Source organism: Thalia democratica, chromosome 8 (genome assembly GCF_965202585.1).
Source record: "Thalia democratica chromosome 8, ktThaDemo2.hap1.1, whole genome shotgun sequence".
Taxonomy (NCBI): Eukaryota; Metazoa; Chordata; class Thaliacea; order Salpida; family Salpidae; genus Thalia; species Thalia democratica.
The window spans coordinates 22,354,590-22,365,875 of record NC_139172.1 but is presented as its reverse complement, the minus strand read 5'-3'; positions in this window follow the sequence as shown (position 1 = coordinate 22,365,875).

Here is an 11,286-nt window from a genome sequence, read left to right as displayed (position 1 = left end):
TTACGCTAAAGTAATCAGTCATGGTTTACTTTAAACAGTAATCTTAAGCTAATTGTACACCTTTGACTTTGTGATCAATACTTAATATTTTAAAAATCAAAACTAAAATAAATTTTGAATTATATTTAATCATTAAAAAACAAATTTGATTTATATTTTCTCATGTGTCATAAAAGTAAAGAAAAACTATTTCAAACTGTAACAAAAAACCATAAGCCACAATGTATATACTTCAGAAAAATAAAAAAGTTACAGTGTAATATATACCTTATGGTAAAAACATAAATTTGAAAAGTGTAATGATCTTAACTATACGAAAATATTGGGCAAAATTATTTACTTTTAATTAGAGCTTATATATTATTGAGTTATGTTTGACATTTCTGTTAAAGTAGCCTTTTGTTTAGGTTTTTTGTTGTAAGCAAGACTTTTTAAAGTACTAAAAAAAGGCTGCATTCTTAATAACTTTTTCCAATACTAACTAGCTTGTGTTTCTCACAGTTGACCCTCAATTGGTAAAAGAAAAAGTTTTTTTTTATTATTTACTAGAAAGCCACGACTTTTGCGCATTTAGAAACTTAAAAAATTTATTTAAATTTAAACAAAAACAGTAGTAGTTATGCCAGCTGGCGAAAGGCGATTTGCAGATTTTTTGCAGAAATCAAGTTTTGATGTCTTTAAAAAAAAATAAACTGTCAATTTTTTTTTAATTCTTCTTCCACTCGAAAGTATTGTATTTACTTTTTGTGTTAAAAAAAACTTGAAAGTTTATTGAAATTTTAAATGGCATTCTCACTAAACTTTGATTTAAAAAAAATAAAAATTGTAATAATCGCACCTTTTTTGTCGTTAACCTTATAAGCTTTGAACGATTTTTTTACAGATAAGCAAGGGATTTTTTGTATAAATTCTAGAAAAATAAAGATTTAGTAGACTTTTTTAAAGTTATAGCAACGTTCTGCGCAAATTCGAAAAAAATACTTTAAAAAAAACTTTTTAGACAGTTTTAGCCGTTGTATTCTTCAAAAATAACCTATAAAACTTTTATTGTTTTTAATGATTAGTTTTAATAGAAAAAGTATTTTTCATTTCCAAAACTTTGTATTTAGAATCTACACAATATTCATAACCTTTTAAAATACAAAAAAAATTAAATTACGAGTTGAATAGCCTAATTTTAAAGTATAAATATAATTTTTTTATTAATTAAAAAACACATATTTTTTTAGGGAAACTATTACTTTGAGTCTGGTAGCTTTATTTTAATGTTTCTATATACTTAGTTTGAATTGTTTTTTGATATCATCTTGAGCTATATAAATACTTTATAAAATTCATTCACAAGTACAGGTTTTAAATGAAATTTCACTTTCTATCCAACGAGATTTGGGTACCTTTAAATATGTTAAAAACAATTTTATTTACTTGTTTGTTTAATAAAAACGTTTTGTCTCATTTGTCTCAAAATCATGTCTCAAAATTCCGTTTAATATATGTAGTATAAAAAAGTAAAACAATTTTAATTAAAAAATTTAGAATGACATGTCAAAGGCAAATTTTTACCTTTAGCAATAATTCAAGAGACTTTTTGATCATCTGTTATTATTTCTAGTTTTTAGCATATTTAGATTAGACTTGACTATAAAAAAGGCTGCGTACTTAAAGAGGAGGATACTGTACAAGTCTTAGTTCTAATAGTATTCTTTAAACAATTTATCAGAACAAAACTTTTTTATCTATCTATTTATACTAAGTAAAACGTATATATCTACATAAAAAATGATTAATTTAACGCTGTTATGACTTTTATTGCAAATATAGTATAAAAGCAACTAACCATGTAGTTAACTTTATATCTTTATTTGGTTAAAAAATACAAAGCTAGCGTATTTATAACATATTTTTTTTGCACTCTGGTAAAGTTAATATTTACAATTCTTCACAAATTCTCTATAATTATTAATAAAAGTTACAAAAATATGTTAGAGTAAAGTAGAAAGCTTAATATAGTCAAAAAAGCTTGTCATTCGAATAATAAAAAATCAACTTTGAGTTTTACAAGTGTTTTTAGATAATACTGATAAGTTAAATTTTTTCGATATACGAAAATACATATTTGCTCTTTTTTTAGTTACTCGTGTTAATTGTCTTAAAACTGAACATCTTAATTTATTTTTCAAATATGCAAACTCAAAAACGAAACTATTTGATTTGCACCAAGAAGTTACCTAAAATTTCCAAAGACTGAAAATTAAAAGAATCTTTTTCAACCAAAATATTGTTTTAAACCTTACTGTGAAAACTCTAAGAAACAAGCTTGATTCTAAAACAGAAAAACAGTTTTTCTTAAAATTAAATTAAAAAATTAAACTTTCAATTTAGCTTTTGAACTATTTTTAAAATCTAGTGTACGATTATTGAAATTAAGCTGTTAACAAAAAGTAAAACTATCTTTCAGAAAATTTCTGGCCAATGCTTAATGAATATCTGAATTTAAAGTGATACAAATATGTAAAACTCGTACACACACTATCTGATTGTATAAAAAATATTACACAAAAACAAATAATTTGTTTGTAAAGAATTAAAAATGATAGAAACGTAGTAATAATCCAGTAGTCAATCATTTAATATACTTTATGTGTTTTATTGCATCTATATTTTTTAAAGACAAAAGTTTGTTAAGTTTTACAAAAATTAGACGTTAAAATTTTAGCTCTACATCTCTATTTAGATTATATAACAAAATATAGATTTTTTTTCGCTTAACTGAACTTTAGAGTTCTAAACTTTTAGTTCATACGCTTAAAGAGAACCGTTTAAGTTATCTTAGTTTATGTATCATTACTTAAAAATTTAAAAAATATATTGATATTCTAAAGCTTAATTAAAGAAAGTAAAATTCAAGATTAATTATTACATTTTAAACATTGCGTTTTTTCAAAAGTTTTGTAACTGACTAGAAAATGTTAAACTGGATTTTTTCTGGCTATAAACAATTAAATATCGTGTTAAACTGATTTTCACTGACGCGTTTCAAAACTCAGACTAAATTAACACTAAAACTTTTGTAATCATTATAATGAGCTGTTTTTTAACGTTTTTAAAGCCGTTTTAATATTCAAAAATCATTGATTCAAAATTTTAAATAACTTAGTAAACTTTCTACGTTAAATTAAAACAAAATCTTTTAAAAGTTTTCAAAACTTTTTTATTAAAGGAATCTTTGAAAAAATTTTCATCTACAATTCGAATAAATAAATAAAAAATATTTTTTATTTAATTAGTAAACTATTAAATATAAGGCTTACGATGATAATTTTAAGCAGTTAATTACAATTTTGTAAACTACTCTACTATGATATTTATCACTGACACATATACTGTAAAACAATTAACATTATGTAACTAGGTCTTACAATATCAACTAAAAATAATAATTGACTAACTAAGAAATTTTAATGGTAGTTCAACATTTCTGTAATACGTTACGCAAGTATGTATTAAACCTTGTTTTACAAAAATTATATCATTAACCTATAAATTAGTTTTTTAAATGATTCATAAATAAGATTTTATTTTGATTATACAAAACATACAAAACAAATGCAGGTGATACCTTCAAGATATTCGCGATTCGCTTTGGTATTGTTGAAACTAGGTTAAGCAGCTGATGTTATTGATTTGCTTACACATTACAGCCCATGTCACGGCTAATATGTTAACTTCATTTTGCCCTGTCAAATTTTCTTGCAATTAGTGCATTTACTTAAAACCGTAACTTGCAAATTTTTCATCGTTAGCCAGACTTTTAGTCTACACTAACTTTTGAAAATGTTTGCTTCTATACCGTTTCTAATGAAGGAAAGCATAAGTTTTATTGAAGTAAGCCTCATAATTTTATAATAATATAAGAAGTTCAATTTAAAAATAAAAAAAGTCGTAAAGTATTTGTTCTGGAAACAAAAAAGGTTGTTAATAAATATAAGCTTTCTCGTTAATGCTTTTTTATTTTCAAAGTTATTAAAGTATTGTTAGAAGACATAAAAGTTGCATAAAAATCCAAAAATTATGCACAATCTTTAAACAAAATATATAAATTACGTTACTGGTTTAGAGTAAGATGAGTTAATAATTAGTTATGTTCTAAGCTAATAATTAAATCAAAGATGAGCAAAGCTATAAAAGTATGTACTGTTTGAACTATGTACGCATAAATTAAAAAACATAGGTTCCCAAAAAAGTTTAGTAAATACTTTTAAGCAATGTTTTCAGAAAACTAAAGAATAATTTGCCATAATAAATTTTATAAAAACTATCTACTTATCTATAAAATATTTATTCCTTGTTTTGAGTAATAAAAAATATTTTTATAAAACGAGGTGAAATAAAAATATACTTTTTGAAAATATTTTGTTAAATTATTATATTATCTTTTCACTTCAATTGCATTTATATTAATACTACCTTGCACCCGCGCATATATATTAAACCACTATTTAATAGTTTTTACTCGATATCAAGTACTTAGTAAAAATTTAGTCTACTTTTTACTTTATAGGTAACAATAAAAGTTCTCGACTTAATGACAAGAAGAATGATCAATTTAAAATATTTAATTTTATTAACAAAACAATGTTTCACTCGCTTCAACAAAATCAGACTAGATCATCAGTTGGATAAAATCTGTAAAATTTTACATAAACATGCCAGAAGACATTAGGCTAAACATGAAATAAAAAACTAAAACAAACAAAAAAGAATATTGTTTAAGCTATCAATTTAGAAAATCATAATGTTACCAGGTTAGTTTATGTTAATGTTTGAAAAATTTAAGTTACTTAATAATACTATAATTTTAAAACTTAAACAAATAAATAAATATATTTACATTTAGTAGGCTTGTAAAACTTGTGAACAACAATAAAAGAAATTAACTCTTGCAACTAAAGCATTAAAGTTAATTTACTGTTTAAAAAGTTAACTATCGTATCGTGACGTAAATATAAATTATGCTTATAAAATCTAATGGCGTTATGAATTTAAAATGTTGAAATTGGTTTTAATATTTGCTTGTACAAATTAAAATAGTAATGCATTTATCAACTGTATTTTAAGTTTTTAAAATAAAGTCTTTTAAAATGTACACATGAAAGTATTAGTTCGCTCCTTTTATTTAATGAAGTTCCCCCGTCAGCGTTCGATATTTTCGTCTTCTCATAGGTACAGGTCATGCAGATTCTCTGCGGACTTCTTATTTGCCTGAATGGTGTAAAACTTTTCATTTAATGTTGTAATTAGTATTATTGTGTTTTAATTTCCAAGTGTATTTGGACAGTTAGGTGCCGTTTTCCTTGTGGACTTTCATATCTCTAAAATGGCCATACCACCTTGTTAAAAAAGGTCTCCCAGTGCTTCCAACGTTTTCCTTTATTTATTTTTTTGGTAACCGTAGCTTTATAAATTACGTTCTTAGTTGGCCATTTGTTTTTAAAACAAGGTGGTATGGCACCTTATCTTTTGGTTTTTTATTTTCAAGTTTAGCCTAATGTCTTCTTGCACATTTATGTAAAAATTTTACAGATTTTATCCAACTGATGATCTAGGTTGATTTAGTTCAAGCGAGTAAAACATTGTTTTGTTAACAAAATTTAAAGTTTTAAATTGAGTTAAAATTTAGTAAAAAAGTATGTTAGTATTTTGAAGTTTTTCTTTTATATTAAGCTACGTTCTTTAAAACTTTTGCGCAAAACTTATAATATTTTAACGACATTTATGGCTTTACATTACATTTTTTTAGTTGAAAGTATTTAAAAGTCGCTAAGGAGTAAAGATAATGACGACAACTTTAAGTTTATAATACGGTAAGTAACAAAATTACGATAGCATGTTAAAAATTAATAGTTAGAAGTTGTTGATTACTAAGAAACAAATACTTATAAACACCGTCACAGAAACATTGTAGAAGTAAGTACATAGTTGTTTTACAGCAAACTTTTTGATAAACAAACTTAATTAAATTATTTTAGTTTAATTTAATTTGTTGTAATTCACATTCTTATTAATTTTTTTTTCCTTTTATCAATTTTTTATCTAGGAAATGTCAAGGCAAATGATAGTGTAATATACATCATATTGCTTTGGGGCCAAATCGTAAAAGATATTAACATTATTTATAAAATAAACATCTAAGAGTTTAAATAACATGCAAACTAAGGGAAATAGAAGAAAAAAGAAAATAAAAAATTATTTATTTTTGGTTTTAATACCATAATAATGAAAAAAAAAAACCTTTATTTTTGGAGGGACCCCATGAAGTAATTCAAACCCCAAACCAATTTTTTTTTTTATTTAAAGACAAGGTGCGTTCTCTAAAATAAAACAAAAATTTTTAGATAGCTTTTAAGATAAGGAAAATAATTGACATTAAAGTTTTATGTTTTTTGAAAAATGTATCAATTTGCCTTTAAAATTAACTTTATGCTCGTAGACATCAAGGCTTAGCGAACCATAGCTTGTTCGGAATATTTGTTTGTACAAAATTATTTACAGTTACTGAACTTGTTAAACTTTTGTTGTTTTTTTATAGTTTCCTAACTTAAAAATTAAGAATGTGCGTCTATGACCTTTACTTAGTTAATAATTTATTGAAAAACAAACAAGTTTTCTAGCATCAGTTAGTTAATAAGTTAAACTAGAAAGTTTACTTAAGTTCAATCTAAAGCAGCAAACAACAAAATATACTTTTAAAGTCAAAACACTAATTTAAAAAATTATACTAAAAGAATGACTAAACTAGTAGTGTTTACTGGTGTAAACTTTCAAAAAAAAAGCAGAGTTTAGTTGACATAAGTAGTTTTAGTATAAAATAGTTGAACCTTTTACCATAGCAGTTAATTGAAATTTGTTAAAAAACATTAAAATTATGAACTATAACTTGAACAAGAATGCATTTTTTTCTTAACTGAAGAAAAAAAAACTGTTAATTGAGTACTCCAATTTACTTCACAACTACATTAAATACATTTAGAACTATTTTCTATATTAGTTATTACTGAAATAACAATGTAATAATCGATTAAATAACGATAACAACTCTTAAATCAATTGGTGAAAACATAATCTAAAACAATTTAAAACAGTTGAAGATATTATATGGTTGATTTGACAAGTAAAATATAAATATAGGGTACTTAAATCGCATAATGAATTGTAAATTTTTTTATTTGCACGCAAAAAAATTAAATCATCATAAAACAATACTCAGTTAAACTAATAGATTCTATTTTAGACAAATATAACTTTTTTACAATTTAATTTCATTAGAACTCTTAAACTGCACAGTTTTTTTAATAAATTTAAATTTCTACTTATTAAATAAATTAATCTTGAAATAGTTCTCAGTTTAGCGAAACTCACTTAATACTTTTTGTTCTACAAAAAAATTTTTACTGTTCTTAATTTTACTTTCTTATTTACATATCTTTTAGCTTTTAAGACTTTCCACTTTTACGTCATATTTAGAAAGTATTAAAACCATTGATAGTCTAAATTTATTATTTGTACTAAATACAACATTAGTCTGTTATTCAAAATTACAATTGCCGTCTTAACTGAAGAGTTTCTTATAGAAAGAAAAAAAAAGAGTTTTACTTATACAAATACTAAAAACTGTTTATTTTGTATAAATAACTAAAGTTTTTGTTTTTTTCTTTCTATAAAGACAACAGGTACGCTCGTCAAATGTTGTACTGTAAAAAGAATTGTATCTTAAATAAAAATACGACAAATTCTGTAGTCGATAATGTTCAACAATATGTTGTAAATCATATTGCTCACATGCTTGACTGAAAATTCTACTAACTACTAAAATACTTTTAAATTTTAATTAACGTCAATCTTCTAAATTTAAAAAAAGTGGTATTTAGCTTTTTTCCGGTAATTTCAATGACGTATCAATGTTGTATATACTGTCTTATTAAATTATTTTATTGATTTTTAACATACAGCAGGTGTAGTATAAATATTTTTTTGTTTATTTGTTTTCTGGTTAAAGCGTTTTTTATTTATTTTGAATTTAATTTCTACCAGCAACTTCTTTTGAAATACGTAGAAATAATTTTACTAGTTTCTTTTAGTTTTAGATTCTTTAAAATATCAACTTTACCAAAGTTTGTAAATGAACTGTTGTAATTAATGAAATTTCTTTATTGCTTGATATATCTTATTTATGCATGATGTTCTTTAATTTCTTATATAAAACTTTTCGATTTTAATTAAATAAGTGTGAGGTAACACAGAAAGAGATCTAGTAGTTGAAACAGATTTAATCGCTTCACTGCACCTAACGTTGGTTTTTTTCTGCTGTGTTAAAAGGAAGAGATCAAACTCGCTTTAACTGTTGTCAAAACCAGACTATTTTCAGACAGTTTAGAGTTTTGATATTCTACGAAAATTTATCAACAAAATATTATAATTGTTTAATTTGTCATGGGTGTCTGTGTTCTTGTGTAACTTTTTATTTAAGGTTTTCATCTTGTAAAATAGTAGTTAACAGTTAAAGCTAACATTTTTTTACGGATAGAACAGGTTCTAGGGTAAAATTCAAGAGCGGCCCTTGGCTTTTTGAAACTTCAAGAGTTTTATCTTTAAATTTTAAACTATTCTTAGTTGGATTATAAACAGAGACTTATAATGCTAACGTGTTTATGTTTAGTTAAAATGAACCAACTTTTGTTTATTATCTTTTATACATGACATAAACTTTTTAAAAAAAATTTTGAAAACAAAAGAAATGTATATTATGCTAGTAAATTAGTCAGTCAACAACATTTAAAAATCATGAACTTAATGGCCTATATAAACAAAATCTATCACTTCTTACTTTAGTTCATAGACTTTTTTTTTTAAACTTAACTATATAATTTTAATAGACTTTTAGTTAAAATTTCAGAAAATAAATCAAAAAATAACAAGTGCCATATTTAAAAATATATTAAGGTTTCAAGTCGTTGTAACTATCAAGTAGTTCGAAAACTTAGTTTAACAGTTATTGCCCCTTTGAAAATTAATGAAGAAAATAGTAGTGAACGATTAGTTTTATAACCGATTGGTTGATTATGTAAAATTTAGTTCAAAGTTTAAGTCTGTTATAGATAAACAGTAGTTAATATTTTTGACTAAAACTTATTACCGATTTCTAGAAAACGTAAACTTTTGTTTGTTTCTTACTATTTAAATCTTCAATAACTTCAAGACACTTTTATAAAAATGTAAATGAACAATTAACCATTTTTTTCTCAGTAAAAAGATTATTTGCAAAAATGTAAAGTAGTAAAACTGATGAGTGTTCTAAAAGCGGTAAAGCTTTAATATGCATAAAAAATTTAAGAATTCTAATAAAAATGTTCAAGTCTATAAAATTATATTTAAGAAACTTTTATAGGAAGCTTATAGTTTTAAAGATCATAATTTTTAACACATAAAATATATAAAAATTTAGCTATGGAGAAAAAAGTTTTGTTTAATTTTATACTGGTATGAACCATATGAAAAAAATTGATGCTCTAAATTCCTAGTTAGATGAGTAAACGAAATAAAGAATTAAAATATTTCTTAGTAAAAATCAAAATTTTAAAAAGAAAACTTGAAAAGTATTGAGAATCTTTTTGTACAAAAATTGTTAAACTTTTGTTGTTTATAGTAATATTTTATCAAAAAATAAAACTGTGCGTTTTAAACCTTTAGTTAGTTAATTACTTAAAGAAATATAAACGAACTGTCTAACTTCAATTAGCTAAATGAATAAACTAAAAAGATAACTTGAGTTAAGTTTAAAGAAAGTAAAAACCATAAAAGTTTTAAACAAAACGAATCTCTTTAATAGTTTCAAATAATGCAAGGTTTTGGAAAAAGAACAAGAAAAATACGGACTTGAAAATGTTAGATAAGTACTGTTATATTAACATAGTATTTTCCCATAAAAACAGTTGCTTAAATACTTTTATGACACATTAAAGAAAAAATTAATTTTTCTACTAAGCTGCTTTAAAATTTATATTTCGTTAATTTGTATTCTTACTTGTGTAATCTTACTAATTTGTAGGTTATTAGTGTTTAACTTAAGAAAAAAAACAATAAGTTATTGATTTAATACAAATGTTTTAGCCAATAGTTATATTAGTAGAATTTGCAATGTTTTATAATGGTTAATACTAAAATAGCAATTCAATAGTCTATAAAAACGTTGGAATAACAATTTTAAAAGGTAAAATTATCATACAGTTAGAAGTCTAGATCAGTTGAAAACATTTAAAAGTTAATTATTTATGTTTCATAAGTAAATTATTTTTGAACTCTTTAAAACGACATACTTTTATTAGAATTTAAGTTTATTAAAACTCCTGAACTATTGAATTTATTATTTGCATTACTTACAATCGAATAATTTATTATAAAACAGTTTTTAGTTGGTTCGCTCTTTTACTTGATATAACTTGCAGTACAAATATAATTGAGTTATTTATATTTACAGCTTCTTATTCATCATTCCTATATTTTTCTTGCTTTTAAATGTTCAAAATTTAATATTAGGCAACACTCATAAAAAACTAATAAATTTAAAGTCTAAATTTATTAATTGTCTGTAATAAAGAGTATCTTGTTATGTTTAGATTTACAACTTAATATTTAAAAAAAAATATGGTTTTAGTCAAGAGTTTAACTTTTGCTACAATTTTAAGTTTTTATAGTCAACTATTTTTTAAAGTCAACCTGTTTATTTTGGAACTGCTGAGTTTAAATGAACTTAAGTTTCAAACAAAACGCTTTAACCTGTAAAAAATTAAATCTGTAATTTTTAAAAGACTTAAATAAATGCTTTAATTGACATTTGTTAAACAGTTTGAGTATTAAAGAATTTTTCGATAAATATAAAATACGAACACTACGAAAAAAAAGATCATGTATTAACTGTGAATTGTTGGCTAAATGTTTTTTTTTTAATTTGTTCCAGTGAGTAGTGCTTTCTTTTCTATTACAAGTCTAAAATTGTGCAATAACATTTAATCGAACACTTATTTCTAACAGGATATACCTGAATACTTTAACCTATTTATCAACTTCGATTAAAGTTTTATTAAGTTAACGTGATAACTTGGTATCTGTTCATTTAAATTAAGTGGTAGGTTTCGTGTTGGTTATAGCTTTAATACTTTATTGTTTCTCATGAAATTAGCATAACAAAAAGATTTATTTTTAAAACTTAAACAGATAAAAATCACAGCA